Source organism: Lactuca serriola, chromosome 1 (assembly GCF_051521515.1).
Source record: "Lactuca serriola cultivar US96UC23 chromosome 1, Lser_US96UC23_V15, whole genome shotgun sequence".
NCBI lineage: Eukaryota > Viridiplantae > Streptophyta > Magnoliopsida > Asterales > Asteraceae > Lactuca > Lactuca serriola.
This window is the reverse complement of record NC_136408.1, coordinates 50,935,685-50,956,292: the sequence shown is the minus strand read 5'-3', so window position 1 is coordinate 50,956,292 and position 20,608 is coordinate 50,935,685. Positions and strand designations below refer to the sequence as shown.

The following is a 20,608-nucleotide window of genomic DNA, read 5'->3' as shown; positions in this document are numbered from 1 at the left end:
TTTTCAAATATTTTTTGCAATAAGAAACGTTCTCGATTAAACGCTCTCTCTCTCTCTCTCTCTCTCACACACACACACACACACACACACACATATATATATATATATATATATATATATATATATATATATATATATATTAACATGTTATCTTACAATTATTGTGTGTTAGAATGCAAAAATAGGAATTTAGTAAAATTAAATAATTATTTAATTAAACAAAGATAGATATTAAATGATTTCCATAATTATATGTATATTAAATGATATCTATAATTATAATTCTCCTTTTATAAAAACTAATTAAATTCGTCATTAATGTTAGTAATAACATTCTTTTAGAATGAATTTACATCTAGGGTTTTATGTATGGATTCGTGTTTTGTTTCAGAACACACTCACTTAAAAATACAATAAAATTACATGGAATATAAAGTACGAGAGTGTATTCTACTAGATTACACTCTCATTCTGCCAGAATACACTGTCATTCTTCTATATACGAATTCATTTTGAAAAAATATTATTGCTGACATTTATGACGAATTTAATTAGTTTCCATAAAAAAAATTTATAATTATGGATATGATTGAATATACATATAATTATGGAAATCATTTAATATTTATCTTTATTTGATTAAATAATAATTTAATTTTCTACTAACTTTTTATTGATGCATTCTAGCACACTTATATATGTGAAAAACATTAGAGCCTACATCTCTCTCTCTCTCTCTCTCTCTCTCTCTATATATATATATATATATATATATATATATATATATATAGGTGAGATTGGTTGAGAACTCATAGTTTCCCGAGAACCCAAGAACTAAAAGTGGAGCGTCAGATCAAAATTAATTCATGAAGGGCATGATCGTAATCTTATTAATCTCATTTAATGTTTAATTTTTTGTGTTATTGTAAATATTAATAGAAATGTCTAAAATATTACATAATAAATCAAATTTTCAATTTTTTTTAAAAATAGTATTTTTCAGTTTTTTTTTTGAAGTGCAGATTTTTTAATTCTTTATAGATAAGATGAATTTTTGAAAAAAATTGAAAAAAGATATATATTTTTTTAAAAATATGCAATTTTTTTTAAAAGCATTTAAAAATCAATAAAATTAAAAAATCAGGAATATTTAAAAAATTCTATAATTTTTTAACCAAAAAAATCAACATTTTTGGTACATTTATGCATATTTCATATTTTATAATATTTGTAACGAAATCATAAGAAAACTCATTTTATTTACTAATTTATAAGCACAATACAATAAGTATTTTATTCGATACAATATAAAATATAAAAAAACAAAAAAGATGCTTCAAAATTTCCAAGCTTTTTCATGTCTTCGTGTCAATATTTCCATATTTTCTTCAATTTATCATTTTCACCTCTTCAATATTCACCACAATTTCTTCAAAATCTACAAGAAAATTAAAAAGAAATTGATTGATATAAAAACACTCACAAAAATACATATGTGATTTACATGTGAATCACATGTAATTCATATGTTATTTACATGTGAATCACATGTAATTCATATGTGAATTACATTTTCATATGTGAATTACATGTAATTCATATGTGATTTACATGTGTATCATATGTGAATTACATGTGTATCATATGTGAATTACATGTGAATCACATGTAATTCATATGCGAATTACATGTAATTCATATATAAATTACATGTGATTCATATGTGAATCATATGTGATTCATATGTGAATTACATGTGATTTACATGTGAATCACATGTAATTCATATATGAGTTACATGTGTATCACATGTGTTTCATATGTGAATTACATGTGAATCACATGTAATTCATATGTGATTTACATGTGAATCACATGTAATTCATATGTGAATCACAAGTGAATTACAATATGAAATATATGAAACTATTCTACATTGCACGGTTGCAGATATGGGTGATCGTATTTGAAATGTTTCATCTAATAGATTTTATATTTTTAAATCTAATATTAACCATGATTTCATTACTCCATCATAGTGTACAATTGTTGCATCCTCGATAATTCTTGCTTGGTTCTAGAATGATACCCCAATCCATGAACATGCCATTTTCGCTCCAATCCATTGTCTTGTTATAAAATGTCAGCCATCCTAATAATTTAATAGATGTTGAGTTGTTCATTGATTTCAATGACTTTGGCAGAAACAAGAGAGTTAATACCACTAGTATATAGTTTAGTTACCTTACCTCTCCATCATCATCATCATCATCATCATCATCATGACACATGTAGATAATATTGATCCACCTTTAAACATTCTCATTTGGTAATTGGTACCTGTTATGACAGGAAAGTAAATAAACAGAGAAAAAAATCACAACAATCGTAGTTTGTTTATGTTCAACGCACAATTAACATTTCAATAGAGAGATATAGCTTAATTACAGGTATTTTCATAAGTCCATAACTATCATCATAACTGTTAAACTAAATTTTTTCTTGTAAACAACGGACCTAAAGTTCATTTGTTCTTCTAAGTAAGCCTAAAGGTTCCTCATGTATTCCTTTTTGAAGCGTTGGACTCCTAATTTTCCAATTTTTCTGGTGTTGATTCTTTGGATATATTCCCTTACGTTTGGACAACTATACTTTTGGGGGCGATCTCAGTAAGAAGTAATACAACAACCTGAAATTAAATTAACAACCAAATCATTTAGGTTTTTAAAATGAAATTCTATTGTATAGATTTAAAAGTAAGGTTTTGGATACATACAGTGATTACACCAGTTGTTGCACTAACACAACTTCACCAAACACTGTTGTTGCTGCTTCTGTGAAAAGTGAAGTAGCTCCAATGTTGACTACACTGGAAACAATATTATGATTGTTAATAACAAGATTTCATTGGAAATGAAAACAAATTGTAAGGTTTACGCTGTGCCAATGAGAATGGTGGTGAGGAATTGTGTGATATCAGTACGAAGGAGCTTGAAGATGCCATTTTCATCTTCTTTTTCAGCTAGCTCTCACACCTGTGAACAAAACACTATATTGAAGCACCACTATATCAATGTAGGTAATCAAACATGAGATCGATACCTTCCAAGGTGAAAGAGTGGTGATTGAAGTCTCGTTCATGGAAAAGAAGGCAGATAAACCCAAAAGTGCAGCTAAAATCAAACGTTGTCAAGAATGAAAGTTACTTCTCAGTATCGACTTCGCCGTCTTCCGTCCTGATCATTTCCGACACCATGTTAGAAAGCTCCACCATCGACCTGTCCGCAACCGCCTCCTATTCCTTAGCGTATTTCTCACTTAATACTCGTTCTTGATGTATGATTTTCTTCTGTAATTCGTCGATTTGATTCATCTGGTTTGGTGACAAATCTCCTAGATCTCCAAGTCTTCAATCCACGAATTAGATCACCGATTTTAGCCTCTAATTGAATTCCTGATTTCAAGTAGAAAAGATGGTTTGCTAATGTCGGCCACCATCCTCCGATCCACAAAAACGCATCTTGCAGCTTGCTCCGCCACGTAGGCGAAAACATCGAAATCGCATCTCGTTTCTCCCAATTTGATTTCGCCTAGTAATACTGCTCGTAATGCCTGACAGCTTTCTCGATCAATGGAATCAGAACGGCCGTCATTTTCGATCGGGTTGTGGTTGTTAGAGACGGAGACAAGTTCTTCAAGGTAGGAATTCTGCTCGCAGATCCAACACTCGAAGAATTTATGTAATGTTTCACGGTGAGGATTATCAACATTCATAGCTTGCGCCATAAAAGTTGCACTGTTGCGCCATAAAAGTTGCACTGTTGGGCCTGAATCACATTATTTCCAGAGATGCAAGTTGCAGAATATTGGGTTTTGACGGATGAGACATCATCTCCGATGATGAGGCACTCTTTGGAGGCGATGCGACGATAGGAGTCGGGATGAGAGAGGGGGGGGGGTAGGTGGGGGTTGACGTGATTCAATTTGATGATAGGGTCTGAATTATTTTTTTTTTACTATAATGCCCCTGATTCATAATAATTATGATGCCCCCGTGTCCTGTTGTTCAAAGTATTTACAAAAAAGCCACAAAACATCGTAGTTTTTTATTATTTTGATCTAACGGCTCACGATCGGTTCTCGGGTTCTCGAAAAACTTTGAGTTCTCAAATGATCCTATATATATATATATATATATATATATATATATATATATATATATATATATATATATATATATATATATATATATATATATATATATATATATATATATATATATATATATATATATGAAGAATTTCATTTCACATTAATCTCTGATAAATTAGACATAAAGTTGGGTAACGAATTAAATGAACAATGTCTCTTACGTGTCATTTTTTTATTATAGTTATTTACTTATTTTAGTGAATAATCTAATAATGCATTATATATTAAAATATTTCATGCGAATTAAAATGTTATATAGTTTTAGTTTGTTATTAAAAGGTGATGTCTTTATATAGTAAGATAAGTGGATGTTCCTATTACTATAAATAGGAAAAGGTTTTACTATTTCTGTGAATTGAAAAAAGATGTTGCAAAATTTTGTGATCAATTTATGATTAAAAGATGGCGGCTTAAAATAGTAAGACAAGTGGATGCTACTCTTTACTATAAATAGCAAAATTTTTACTATTATTATTATGTGAAGAAAAAATTGTCATAAAATTTAGTGATCAAGTCTCAATTCAAAGATATGACGGCTTCAACAAGTAATACAAGTGGATGTTCCAATTACTATAAATGGGAAAAAGATATTTCGTGCACTGATTCTCATGCCCCCGATTTGCGGTGATTCCTTATCATTGTACCACAAATTTTAAAACAAAATATCAAAATATCATCTAATCCTCCTTATCATCCTTCTTAATGGTTTTTTTTTTATCACATGTTAATCTGTTATGAGTTTTAACACTTGTCATTTTATGGTATTTTTGAAGTAAATATTATCTATTTGTCAATTTTTGGTTTGTTACAATTTTTAATTAAAATCATATACTTATATATGTAAAGTATTAAATATCATATATATGATATTAAATTGCAATAAATACGTTTATTTCATTCTTATTTTAAAATTGTACATTAAAAAATATTTTCTATTTACACTTTAATTTAATGTTCAATTTTTTTCTAAATCAGCCCGTGTAATACACGGGTCTCACACCTAGTATTCCAACAAAATAAGGAATATTGTTCAACTTTTATGTTTATTTTACATTTATAAATAACAACTATAACATCACAACCAAAGTTATTGTGTTGAATAAGTAGAAGTAAATCAATAAAAATGCAACCTTTTGCATGAAAATTTATGTAAGGAGAAACTATAGTATAATCATCGTATAAATAAGGTTTGTAATACAATGATCAAATATTGTTTTAATTAACTAAAAAGCCAAGCAAACACACAAATTTTGGCATAAAAGGGTAAATTGCATCTATGGTGACTAATTTTCCAAGGCGGAGTGTACAATATACTCACTCCTTACTTTTCGCATTTATTCTGTCACCTAGACACAACCTTATTTTTCTCCCACTCTCCTTTCAAAACCCTAGAATCTGTCACCTTTTACTTTCCCACACCAATTATATTAATTTTTAATAAATATAAAATATTATAATATTATACTGTACAAGTGCTAAAAATGGAAAGAAGAGAAAAGAAGAACTTCACACCGGTACCCTTCACACTCATCGCATCGGAGGATGTGGTGTTCCTCCGCCTCTCCCACTTCCATATCACCCCCACCGCATGGTGCGGTGGGGGTACTCCTTGTGGTCTAAAAATTGACCGTTTTCCGGTTTGATTCTCGGATCAAAATTTGGTCTACCCTACGGTTTTTGATCAGAGGCTAGTTTCAGAAAGCTTTTCAGTTTTGAAATGATATTAGTTTAATTAAATAAAAGCTAAATATTACTCGGTTCATAATCTGATTTGAGACACCAACTACCCAACCAATGAAGACTGAAACTAATCTAATTAAAACCATTATACATCGTTCCTATATCTTGTTCCGTTATCTTTACTTCTCATGGCCTAAAACACTTTTCTAAGTAAAAACCTATTGGGCCTACGACAATCTTTAATTTGATGGATCAGAAATAGCATTGATGGATCAAGAAATTATGGTATCTCCGGAGATACAATAATTACAATTCATTTATTTATATATTACTATTGATTATGAAATACTAATGCTTATATTGAATTAAAAAGTTTGATACTTAACTTTGACATTGTTTTGAAAATGATACAATGAGAGAAATATATATCTGAAGGTGGTAAGTTAAGATATAATTGGGCTCAATATACAATAGTGGGCTATTTAATAGTTTAGAATGAACACAGAAAATGGGCCAAGTAAAATATAAGATACAAATAGATACTCCTATATTAGGTCTAACATAATTGTAATAGTTATAATGATAAGAACTACATCTATAGTTTGCATATGAATAAAATTTAGTAAAATTCTCGAGTTAATATTATAGATGAATTATAGAGAAAATTATGTAACTTGCCATTGTCTCATCGAGGTTAACAGTTGTTGGTCCATGTGAAATGACTAGTAGTTTGTATTTTTTATTTTTCTTTAGGTGATTTATAAAAATAAAAAATGGTTCATCCCACTCACACGTAGGTGCTGCTTGTTTTTTGTAAAAAAACCGCTTCAGACATCTTATTGTTACGTAGCGTTGTACACACGCAATATTTTTCATCTCACAGTTATTCGTTTTTTAGAAGTCTTCGAAGTAAAAAATCTTTGTGCGTGTTCTGTTTGGGGCAGCACTTGTATTGCATATTCCAACCTCTTATTCTTTTTTTTTTCTTCTGAAATATTGATGAATATTGATTATATGTTGCTGAAATCTTGCTAAATTCTTGTTTTACCTTTTTTTTTTTCATTTTTGTTTATTCTTCTTGAATTATTATTATTTTTCTTTTTTTATATTGAATAATGATAATTTCTTGCTGAAATGTCATTATTTTTTGCTGGAATGTCATTATTTTTTGCTGAAATGTCATATATTGTAAAATTTTCGGTATTAAAAAACTATTTTTGGTATATAGAATCAGTTTATTTTAATTTTTAATATCTGCCGCAACATGCAGATGTTAAAAAACAATCACGTTTCTTATTACAGTCTGCAGCCGTTTGATCCACCTCTTCAGAGGGTTGCAGAGGTGGTCTGCAGACTTAATGATTTTTTGCTTCAAAAAAACAAACAATACCATAGTCTCTCTCTTTCTATCTACCAGTACCCCATGCCACCATAGTCTACTCATCTTCCGCAACATGCAGATGTTAAAAAATAAACACGCTTCTTATTACGGTCTGCAGCCGTTTGGTCCACCTCTTTAGAGGTTGCAGAGGTGGTCCGCAGACTTAATGATTTTTTGCTTGAAAAAAACAAACAATACCATAGTCTCTCTCTTTCTATCTACTAGTACCCCACGCCACCATAGTCTACTTATCTTCCACCCCTTCTCATTATCATGCAAACCAACATCCTACCTCCCATTAGTAATTCTTGCTCGAAAAAGAAAGGTGGTATATATCGGAGACAAACAACCACACCTTTTCCTTCCCCTTACCTTTTTGCAACTCAAAAACACACACATACACACACTAAAAATTGTAAAACGCACACACACATTGAAATCCTCCTTAATAATTGAAGGTTTTTTTTTGCCACATGTTAATCTCTCATGAGTTTTGACACTTGTCATTTTGTGGTATTTTTGAAATAAATATTATCCACATGTCAATTTTTGGTTTGTTTCAATTTTTAAAATTAAAATTGTATACTTATACATGTAAAGTATTAAATCTAATATATATGATATTAAATTGTAATAAATATGTTTCTTTTTTTCTTATTTTAAAGTTTTACATTAAAAAATATTTTTTTATTTACACTTTAATGTTTAATATTTTTTAAATCAACCCGTGTAATACACATGGTTCACACCTAGTTTTAAACATATAGCGTCTCACATTGTGAATTATTAAAACACACACGTTGATCCATCAAATTTGTCCTTATTGGCCTATTAAATAACAAGCATCGAAGCCTTCCTAAAATTTTATATCGTTGATTGTCATGGATATTAGATTCTTCTTTCTTTCCAATTTGGCATGAACGAGATGATGAGAAAAGGGTAAGAATATGCATATGTATTTACATATGTATATATGAATTGTGTTTGTTAAAATAAACATATTTGTTTAACGAGTATAAAAATATTTAAGTCTCGATTGGAAACTTATGTATCTTAATAATACCCATGATTTTTCTTAAGTTGTGTAGCACCCATCATCACTCGCTATGTATTCCAATACTAAGCCTTTTAGTCAAGCCCGACCCAAATACATGGGCGAGATGGGCAAAGGCCCAGGGCAGCATAAATGGAGGGGCATCAGATTAGTCCAATAAGCAATATGTATATATATGTTTCAGCCCAAGAAAATTAGCCTAATACTCTTTTTTCTGGTGCAAAGCGTGCAATCTGAGCGGGAAAACGGAAAAGAATTGGCAACAACAGCGCAAGCTATATCCACATGTGTGATTGGCTGATTGCTAATCGACGCTTCGAAATCTGGAAGCTGTAGAAGATCGAGAAGCTGTCTTAATCAAATTCAAATTGACTAAATGTATGTTTTTAATCCGATTTCGGTTTTCGTTACTTCTATTTTCATATTCTCCAACTTCTGAATACTTTTGTGGCTTTTGTAAGGATTTAGGGATTCCTGTTTCCCTTTTTCTGATCTAGTGGTTCATTGATTCTTGTTTGAGGTATACGGTATACCGATTTAGTGATTCATTGATTACCGTTTGAGGGATACCCTTTTCTGATTTGGTGATTCTTTTCTCCTATTATCCTTTTCTTATAACTATTCTAATTTGATGATTCCCATTTTCAGATTTGTATGATTAGAAAACTTGGAGTCCGAAGTTGGACTCTTAGAGACTAAGAGATTGAAGCCTTCATTTCAGTTTTCTTGATTTGAATGAGTTGCAGACCAGAGTTCGAGGCCTTGTTATTCAGTAATTCCTAAATATTTTTTCTTATCACTTTTCTGATTCCGTTCTGAGGTATACAATATATTTATCAATTGAACTTCTGAATTTTTATGTTATGTTTAGTGATTCATTTGGCTGGAGGTATACCAGATACTAATCAATTGAACTTCTGAGTTCTAATTATTGTTGCTATTATACATTAGTTTTAAAAAAAAGGGTTCTTATTTCTGATTTCATTACCCCTTTTCCAGGTTAGTTGACATATTGATATTGATAGTGTAAACAAAAACAAAAAATTTGGGTACTATCTTCCTTTAATTAGATTTTTTGTTAGAAATGAAAAAGTCAGTGAAAATAGTTCTAATGATCTGATTAATAGTTTTAATGATATACATAATATTGCTACACATCCGATTGGAAATTCCAATGATTTGATTGATTGTTTCAATGATTGTGAGAATAAGGAATTTGTTGATAAAGTTAAATCAAATGAATTTATTATTTTGCAGAAATTATTTTTGGATGAAGCATATAAAGATGAAAGTCCATGAGTATCTATTCAAATAACAAAGTTTACAAGAAGAATGGATATGATCCGGAAGCACCATGACTCAATAAAGATTGAATTAGTAAGCAAAATATTGAAAGTCAATTTTAACAAAGTCTTGATTAATGTAAAATAATAGTGGTTTTTATTCAAAAATCACAAGGCATCCTTTTAAGTGATTTTGTAAAGTTTTGGTTTGTAATTGTATCGGTTCTGTTTGACTTTAACTTTAATTGAATTTTTGTATTATAATTTTTTTTGTATGTGTTTTGTCTATTGGGCGCGGTCTAAACATATGGGCATAAAATTCTTATCTCGCCCGGGGCATTAAAACCCAATGGACCGGCCCTGCTTTTAGTTTTCATGTCGGACATTATCTAAGTTATGTGCCAAATATCTTCATCAACGATCGGCTTATACTCGAGTGGTCATAGTGGTCATGCTTCACAAATAAATAAATAAATCTCATGTTACATTGGAATTAGAATTATGTGCCATGATCACTTCTATTAATATTTTTAACAAATTCCGTTAATGTTTTATTTTTTTCTCAGTTATTATGTTTTCTCATGTTGGGAAGTTTTAATAAATTTCATTCTCATAATGAATTAGGAATGAAGTTCTTGAATTATATGCCATGAACACTTTTTAGTTGTTGACATTATAATCAAATGATAGCTTTGTCATTTTAATAACGAATTTATTTCTTCAACATCATTACTCTAATTCATGAGAAAAATTAATTATGTGAATCTAGAGTAACATCCGGATCTTCGAGGTATGACTTTTCAATAAATTATGAGTTTTAGAAGGCCATGACGTGGAGGAGGCACCACAACAACGAGGCATGGCCCGGTTGGATGTGTTATTTAGCCTCCCATGACGTGGCAAGATCTGGCTACAACGGAGGGACTGTTTTGGGCCAAAACACTAATTTTTGGGATTGGTTCCATATTTAAGGACACTAACTCCAAGTGTTGCCTCATTTGGCACCATCTACCCTATGAGATATTATCTCATCCAAACCCAAACCTCCATATGTGTGTTTGAGTGTATGAAACCAACTTTGTGAAGGTTGAAAGAAGGAGTTCATCTTTGTGTTTGTGTGCTCGGTTCCATTTTTATCTTGTATCTTCACTCCATTTTTGATCATTTGGAGGTAAAAAGTCCTCACCTTGCTCATTAAATCTTTAGATCTAATATTAGACCATTTTATGATTTTTTGGTCTAAATCTTCTTGCTTTTGGAGTTTGAGTGGATTCCAGAACCCTTGTATGCATTATTTAGTTTCTAGACCATGGTGTTGGTTGGAAAAAGGAATTGCATGGCTTAATGGATGAGTTCATTCCTTAGAGATATCATTAACAACTTAGGTTTTAATATCTTGACTTATTGGGATGTCTTAATGGATAAAGTTGGAAACTTTATCCATCATGACATTGGGGATCGAGTATTAGATTTGAGCTTTGGAGCTCTTGAGGTTGAAGGAAAACAGCTTAACCAGTTAAGTTGTGAAGACCTAGTTCCCACAACATGGTGACTGGGGGTTGCTCGGCTATTTTGTCGCAATGCTTCCACAATGTGGCCAATGGGAGGCCACGATGTGGAGGTTGCTAAAGTTGACTTTTTTCGTTGACGTTTGACCTGGATTGACTTTTGTTTAATTGCTAGATCTAGAGTGTAGAGAAAGGTGTGACCTTGTGTGATTCGATAGGCAGGTTGTAGCACCTGTTTCGTGACGTTGATATGTGGTTTTCCTGACTTCGTGAGAAATGTGAGTCTTCACACTATACTATGTAGGATGCTAGCTGTCTTTGTGACTCTTGCATTGCATGTTGGGCGGGGTCTATTATGTGGGCGGGGCTCGATGTTATGTATGGTATGTGGTATTTAGGGAACTCATTAAGGTTTGTGCTTACAATTTTGCGGTTTAAATATTTTAGGTACTTCTGGTTCCAAAGGGAATGACCCGACGTGATATGATCGCACTACATCCCCTGGAGTTTATTTTCGCATTATTTGTTTTTGATCACTTTGATATTTGGGAATGAATTTAAACAGTTATTGACATTTGAACAAATGGTTGTACGGTTTTTGGTGGTTGAAAATGAAAATTTTTACTAGTAATGTTGGGATGTTACATTTAGACTCAACTAAGAATCAAAGAATATTGTCCTGGCAAGATTTTAAATGTAAACTACACCATCCATATGCAAAAACATAAGGCCTGAGATAATTTATTAGCACAACTTGGATATGAAGGATGTGTTGTGTTGCTTTCCTTGTTCACATGAGTCGATAATGTTAAGCGGTTTCCAATCTAGATTGGAAACTATGTTAGCCTGAAAAGAAGAGAAGATACTTAGAGAGTTTCAATGAATGTTAATTGTACAGTAAGTTAAATTGAAAAAATACATGAAGATGATGATACATGGTGCCCAACGACCACCATAAATGAACTAAGTGTGGGAAAGTTTAAGGTATCTTATCCTATTATGGAGGATGACCCACCCACGTAAATTTATCCAAAAGAGGAGGTGATGGTGAAAAGGGATGCACTTACAAAGAGTTTGTACCATTTATGGTATGCCAACCCTAAGCTAATATGGGACCCCAGATCCAATTTTAATTCATAATTCGAGACTTGAAATAGAACTAGCGTTTAGTGTGTGTATGTGTGTGACATCCCCAAATTTCTCGGCCAGAAAAGACCGATTTAGTTTATGTTTTTAAAATAAAATCAAAGTAATCTTCCAAATGATGTTACAGAATTTGTTCCCAAAACAAAATATAATAAAAAATCGTCAAAGTATTTCTTAAAGAAATATATTTTCATTATATAAAAAAAACTTCGGGATGTCATGTTCCGATACATACCAAAAGCATAAAACAATATATTATAAGCCTTACAACAGTTATTTATATCTACTGGCCTATAATCCAAAATCTCTCGTCATCGTCCAACTATGCCCTTGTTTCTCTACCTGTAATATAGAAAACTGAGTCGGTCAGGCTTGGGAGCCTGGTGAGCATATAGGGTTTTCAACCCACAAATAATAAATTTATTAATTTCATCAACCAACAATAATCCTAATTACCCGTTCCCGTTATCCTCACTTTACGTCCCTAAAACATTTATCATAAGAGATCTAGCCTAAGGATTTTCATCGGGGTGACAACACTGCTTCGGGGGTTCCTCAACAATTTATGTCAAATAGGCACGAAGTACATCGTCGCCAGGGTTTATACAACAAACACTAAATCCATAGCTGCCAGGGTTTATACAACAGGCACTAAGTCCATAGCTGGCAAGGTTTATATAGCATGTGCTAAGTCCGTAACTCTCATTTATCAACAGTATTATTCACAGGAATCCACCTGCAATACATGTCAATGAGTTTTTAGAGTACATCTGATGAACATATAGTTCACAACACTTACAGGTTGCGAGCCTGCTAGTGTTCCACAGACCGTCTAGAATAGCCCATGGTTGTCATCCATACTCTGTTGAATGACGGAAGCCAACGTTTGAGTAAGTGCTTCTCTCATATTTTACCCCTCACCCTTATCTCATGATCTATATCACTGATCATCTCATTTATCCAAATCATCTTTCATCACATACCAACTATTTCATCTACCCATGTTTTACCCAATATTTTTGTAGATATAAAATACATATACAGTTTAATTCATTTAAAACCTGTATAAATCATTCATTCAACATCCATCTCAAATAAACAAACAATATATATTCACATAGCACATATTTTATATAAAATACTTCATATCTATGTATAAGATGAAAGTGACTACACACTCACTTGATTTGACGATAATCGGGCAACACTTCGTTTCTTAAAACGATCGTTTCTGATAAAACCGGGATGTTTTCCCAAAAACTAGGCTCTACGCGGGCAGAGTTTCGACTCGAAAAATATATTTTCTTGGGGACTTCGGGGATTCAGGACTTGCTTCGGGTGTTAGGGATGTTCCCTAGGCTTCGGGGTGGTTTAGAGTAGCTAGAGAGGGTATTGAGAATGAAAGAGTAAGAGAATTAACAACTATTTCCGAAGGGCTTCGCTTACTATTTATAGGAGGATGATGCCTCGCATTATGATGAGCGTAATCTTCATGTAGGCAGGGTGTACTGCCTTGCGAGGTTCTACGTTGGGCGTAATTTCAATACGCTGGGTGTACGAGACGTGGCATTGGTTCATTATTCGGGACTCGTACGTGTTGATGGGGTGAGATACGTGCCTCCGTCTGAAGAAAGAGGTCAACGTGGCCAACTTCTGACCTAGTCCGAGTACGCGGGGCGTACGGATTCGGATAAGCTTCAAATTTTATATTTAAAACTTCCAAGATTCATATCTTTTGCATACGGGCTCCGTTTTTGACGTTTTTTATATCCACGTGTAGGTGAGATTATACTCTACAAATTTCGTTTAGACTCCGTCGGCTAATTTTGACTTTATTTTTAAAGTTATATTTTTAGCAGGCCGGGACAGGAAAAATTCGTTAAAAATTAATAACTTCTTCATCCGATGTCCGTTTTGATATGTCTTTTTACCGTTAAATTACTATCGATGAGGTCTTTGATTCTCATTCAGGTTGTGTTGGCTAAAAATTGTTCAATCTAAAATTCGAGTTCTAGGTTGCATACTGCTATACCAAATCTTAGAAAATTCATAACTTTCTCATACGAATTCAGATTTGGACTAGGCTCCCGGTTTAACGTTTACTACGACTTTCATTTAGATTTCTAAGGCTAAAAAAGACTTTATCGTAAATTCACTTTGTACGTCATACAACATCGTGCCGGTTCTGTCGCAAAACTTCGACAGGTCATACCTTCTTCGTTATAACTCGGATTTCGGTATTCTTTATATCTTCGGAATCCTTGTTTCACCCACTACAACTTTCTTCATAGATATCAGCTTTATCTAATATTTATTTTCGACCTTATTTTTATCCTTAATTTATTAAATCATAATAATTAAGTTTAAAGCACATAATTCATTCTTAGTACTTCAAAACACGTTACAATAGTTGACATAGACTATTACATCGTCTTTAATGTTTAGCCCAGAAACACAGGCGTTACAGTGTGTGTGTGTGTGTGTGTGTGTCAATGTCATGATGATCAAAGAACTATATTTATGGTGAAAAAACTCTATAATCGAGTATTAACATGTTGGATTATCCTCAAGAAATTGGTTAGCTTGTGTGTTTTGAACAATTTGTCATGGGATGAGATTCTTGAAAGACTCAAAGAAATTTTTTTGCTAATCGGAGGAAATATGGAAACTAGAAAAATAATCCGTTAGTTTAAAAAATAATAAGATAACCATGACATAGTACAATACATAATTCCTAAATCACGTGATTTTTACAATGAAATTAGTACCGGATGAGGAGAATAATGTTAGTCAATATGTCAATGGACTGCCTTATCAAGTTTCTATAAGTGAATCCACTTATCTAGATAAGGACATGAGAAAGAAGAAGAGTGAAACATGACAAGAAGAATAATAATGTGTGTAGTAGTTAGCTTTCATTGCTTTTAGAATAATTTTCGATACAATTGTTTGGTTGTAGAATGTTTTCGGATTCGATCTTGGACAAATTATGAAACTTTATTACTAGGATGTTACATATGTGATTCTTGATTCACTGCATGTCATGTGTGCATCCGGACTATAAAAAATATCTCCAACATGTTCATCTTATATATGGAATGTTTTTTAGGTTATCTTACCTCTCCCTCATTCAACATCGATGAAACCTAGATTGAGATCCATATGCGCCAAAAGTTCAATACATATAAATTCAAACGTTGTTGAAATAGAGATCAAGATCCATCAAAACAAGTCTTCAACCTTGTGAAAATACATCACTAAAGATGAACTTACCTAGAAACTGAACCTTGTTCTCGTTACACATAGATGGAAGAGAAATGATATGTAAGGAGGTTACATCGATGGTGTTCATAGCGACAATAAAGTATGCCATGTCATAAGAGATCATATAATCAGATAAGATATATATATATATATATATATATATATATATATATATATCAAATGTATTATTAATATAACTAGGTGTGAGACCCGTGTACTATAAAAGTTTATTAAAAATAGAAGTTTAATATCAACGTGTAACATTAAACAATTTTTGAAAAAAATTACAGTACAAGAGGATTTGTGTATCGACATGTATGATTGAACCAAGAACATAAACTGCATGATTGATACCATGGTAAATTGTAATCCACATAAGAAAGTGGTCTTGATTTAGTTTGGAAAGAGTTATATTGTTATCGAAACGTGAGATTCAAAGAGGTAATATCAATGATTGTGCCTTAAGTATAGAAAATTAGAGAGAGTAGGAAAAGAAATGAACATGGAAGAGTTGATTAACGCATTTAATAAAATTAATTATATATATATATATAATATTAATTGTATTAAATGCGTAGGCGTATTAATTATAGTAGGTGTATTAATTAGTGAAATTGATTAAATAATAAAAATGAAAATACCACATAATGACATATAGAATTTAAAAAATTTAAAATCTCATATAATGACATGTAATAAAAGTCTTGAGGAAATGACATATGTCAAAAATAATTTTCATTTTTTAAAATAGATTTTCTATATAAAAAAAAGCCACATCACATGTTTTTAAATAATTAAATGCATGCTACATAGATAAATATTTAATATCGTCATTTATGACAGAAGGTAAAATGTCTTAGATTGAAAAAAAAAAAAGTCAAAGAGTAGGTTTCATTATCCAAAATAATACTATATGATTAAATCGAAAAAGACAAAACATAGTTAGACCATCAGGTATACTTACAACGAATGCATTCGTGGTGGCCACTAACCATTATAGATAGTGCACACCATCCCACTACTTCGTGGTAGCTAGTGGTTGTGGTGGATTGTGGTACAAACCACAGAAGCCCACATCCAATAGATTTATTTCTCTCTCTGTCTCTCTCTCTATCTTTTTCTAGCTCTCTTTCTCTCTCTACAATAATATATATATATATATATATATATATATATATAATAAAAAAATAAGAGGGTTATAGTGGTTGGTATACCAACCTTGTAGTGGTTGTGTGTGGTGATGATATGACACCTACCATTAAAATTGTTAGTGGTGGGTATAACAGATAGTCTTATATAATTTATCCTAAATATCATGGGCCGATCAATGTTATGTTTATCATGCCGCAACAAAATTAATCTTTTGAGTTTTTGTGGTTTGGAATGTTTGAGAAACCAAAAAAATAACTTATAAATTAATTTTTATTAAAACTACTGTAACTAACGTTTCAATGAACTTATTAAACTTTTGAAAAATTATAAAAGATATATCATTTATTAACTTTAAAAAATCAATATTACACATGTCATTTTATTAATTATGTTTCAATTAATTTATCAACTACTTTACTAAATGTTATAATTTTCTACCAACTAACAATTTGTTAGTGAGTACGTCAAATATATTTCAAATAAATAAATAAAAAAAGTTAATTACACGAATCGTCTATTGTGTAGGTGCCAAAAAACACGTTTATTCTTTATTTTCAAAAATTAACTCGGATAGTACCTGTATAATTTTTTTCACCTGGGTCGTCCCTGTCGACATAAAATGACTATTTTACGTTTAATATTTTTTTTTTCAATTTTATTTTATTTTTTAAAACATTTTTAGATTAAAAAAAAGAATATAAATATCCACACCCTAACCCTCCCCCCTTCCCTTTCCCTAGTTTCATCCTCTTCTTTCTCACCCTGTCATCTTCCTCTTTATCGATCTGACATCCACCATCGTTAACAACACCACCATCGGTCAACACTGACGCCGCCACCAGTAAACATCATCACCACCATAGCTTGCCACCATCATATCTCTTATTTACGTACTTCCCTTATAAAAATGTGTTTTAACCCACATCTGTTGCTCGATTTTGAGACACTGGACGGAGTTAGGGTTTCAAAATCTAAACCACCCTAGATCTGGACATACGAAGATGAAAAAGGATGATCATTTAGGAGAGAGGGCGATGGATCCATAGAAACCCTAACTCTGTTACAGCGTCGCGTCATGTTTGTCATGTTCGAATTAATCGGGTCTAATGAAATTTGCCCACATATATATGCCCTATCGTCCTAGTGGTAACAAAGTCTTAAACTAGTAAGTAGTTAAATAGTTTTCTCTTATCGGGTTTGGATTGCCTTGTAGATTATGTCTTTATGACTTATGAGGCACGAAAAACTTATGGCTAAGAGGCTGTTTGGTAGGATCTGAATTTTTAATATCTATATTTTTAAGAGGTTCTGACTTTTCTAAAAGGGTTTGAATTTTAAAAACCTGAATTTTAACATATTGTTTGGTTGGAACATTTGAATTGTTATGCATACTGATAAAAATGACAATTTTACCCTTATGTACTATTTTTTGTTGAATTCAACATTCCAGTTTTATAAAATAACTGAACCAACTTCTTGAATATATATATATATATATATATATATATATATATATATATATATAAACCATACAAAATCCAAATCAAACGACAACCAATAATCAATCGAACCATAAATAATAAGCAATAAACTACAAAAAGCAATAAACAATTGAACCATAAATAATAAACAAGAAATTATAAAAACTGAATCAATAATCAATAAACAAACAAAATAACAAATGTTAAACCATAAACAATCAAATCAATAAAAAATTAACAAACAAAATAACAAATGTTAAACCATAAACAATCGAATCAATAAAAAATTTTAGAACGACAAAGATATAATAATAAAAATAGCAACCACTATTTGTAAATCATCAATACCCTCATAATAGCAATCAACTTTACCAATGATCCGCATTAATAGCAACCAATATTTTCTTGCACAAAAAAAAAAACACCGAGATTGCTCCATATGTCATCACAATTGTATCTGCAATTGGGGATCTTTGTGCCATTGCCAACCATTGTTGTTTCCCTGTGAAGATAAGCTTCAGTTGGGTCAATAGCACCACCCCAGCCGACAGAAGAAGATTCAAGACCTTTCACCTACAAAGCCATCCACCTTGTATAAGAACTTTATACAACCTTATTAACAACAACAATAAACAGACTTCATACAGATTACATTTTCAGATTTCTTTCACAAAAAATTCAATTTCAGATCGGAGAAGAAAACTGTAAATAAATTCGATTTCAGACTTCATACAAATTTCAATCAAAGACTCGCTTACAATTTGATTAAGAAATTTGATTTCAGAAATTAACCCTAGTATAAAGTCGATTTCAGATACACAACCATTACATGATGTTGTTGTCGACAAGTTTGACGGAGCTGGAGACCGGTGGTGGCTAGAGCGATGGTGGAGGGTTGTAGGTCGTCGGAGAGGGTTGGGAGGGAAAAGGAGACCTATGATGGCAGGGAAGCAGCATGCGGCGGTTGGTGTGCGTGCGACGGTGTCCTGCGAAGACAACGGTGGTCCTCTGTGAAGTCCGATGATGTTCATGGCTGAAAAGAGAGAAGAGGAAGACGAGGGTAGAGATGGAAAGAAACGCGTGCTCTTTTTTTCAGATGTGAGTCGTCAGATATATTTTTCCAATTAAGATGATAAATTATGGGGATGTTGGAAAGGAAAAAAAAATAGGCTGCTTATTACTTAATCTCATCGCAATAATCAAATTTAAGTGTTTGGATATGAGTCTTTAAAAATCAGCTTATTACGGTAGGAATAAACTAAATAAGCTGATTTTAATAAGCAAGGGGGGGGGGGGGGGGGGATGCTTATTGTTTATTGATCATTTTACTCATATAAGTTGTTTTAATTGCCAAACACTTCTAATGCTTATTGTTTATTGCTTATTCCCACCACAATAAGCTAATCCAAACACATTTTAAAAAAATGTTTATTCCTACCACAATAAGCAAATAAGCAATAAATTAATAGGCTAAAAATTATTTATCCAAACACCCTTAAATGCTAACCAAAGGCTTTATAGATTAGAGGTGCGTATTTTTAAAAGGGCATTAAGAGTTAACCATAATTTGATAATTTCTATTCATCTATTACTACTACAAAGTTTAATTATATTTCATTTATGTTTTTTTTTTATATAAAACTAGAGCAAACTCTTTCATCATAAATTTGAATATGTTTTTTTAATCTTTACCACGTAAAGGAATTTTGAATAATTAATCATCATAATGTGTGATGGAAAATTCTTCACGTGTTCATCGACGATACCATTGACAAATGAACTTAATAAAATCATTCAGGAAGAAAAATCCAAACTGAGTATGCATGTCAGTTTCTTTCATGTATCAGATAAATCCAATTCATTGTTATATTATAAGAATCTATTCGCACATAACGAGAATTGAACATTTCCTTTATACAATACGATGATATATGCCATTAGTTTCGGTTAGGGCTTTAAATAGATATCTAAAGTTTTACATATTGATTCATATTTTATTTGATTTGAATGATTGTCAATACTCAAAAAGATTTGATACCCAAAAGTTTTTTTATTTAATTAATAATTACTGTGATTTTTATATATATGCATATCAAATATATATTTTTATATATGAATTGATGTATGGTCGTAAGTTCCAAGTCTATCAATGCCAATTTAGTACTTGCAAAAGGCCAAATATGGCCTTTTAGTACAGATAACTTGTGAGTATTAAAAGGTTTATGTAGTTTATAATTTGAATCTCTAAGTGTTTAATGGATAATTACATAATTAGTACAATATCTACACCTATTTACTTGGAAAAAAGTGCCACCTAATTAGTTTTTGGGATGGAAACATAAGATTCGAACATAAAATCACTGCATTATAATATGTTAAAATCTTAAGTGATTATCATGAAATCACCATCATGGGAGTTCAAATCTATGAGTTTATTTTCGTATAGT

General features: G+C 31.6%; 1 pseudogene; it reads right to left on the bottom strand.

The window, feature by feature from the left end:
- Window positions 1-3,111: 3,111 nt before the first annotated feature.
- Window positions 3,112-19,192, bottom strand: LOC145054754 (uncharacterized; annotated as a pseudogene).
- Between the last annotated feature and the right edge of the window lie 1,416 nt (window positions 19,193-20,608).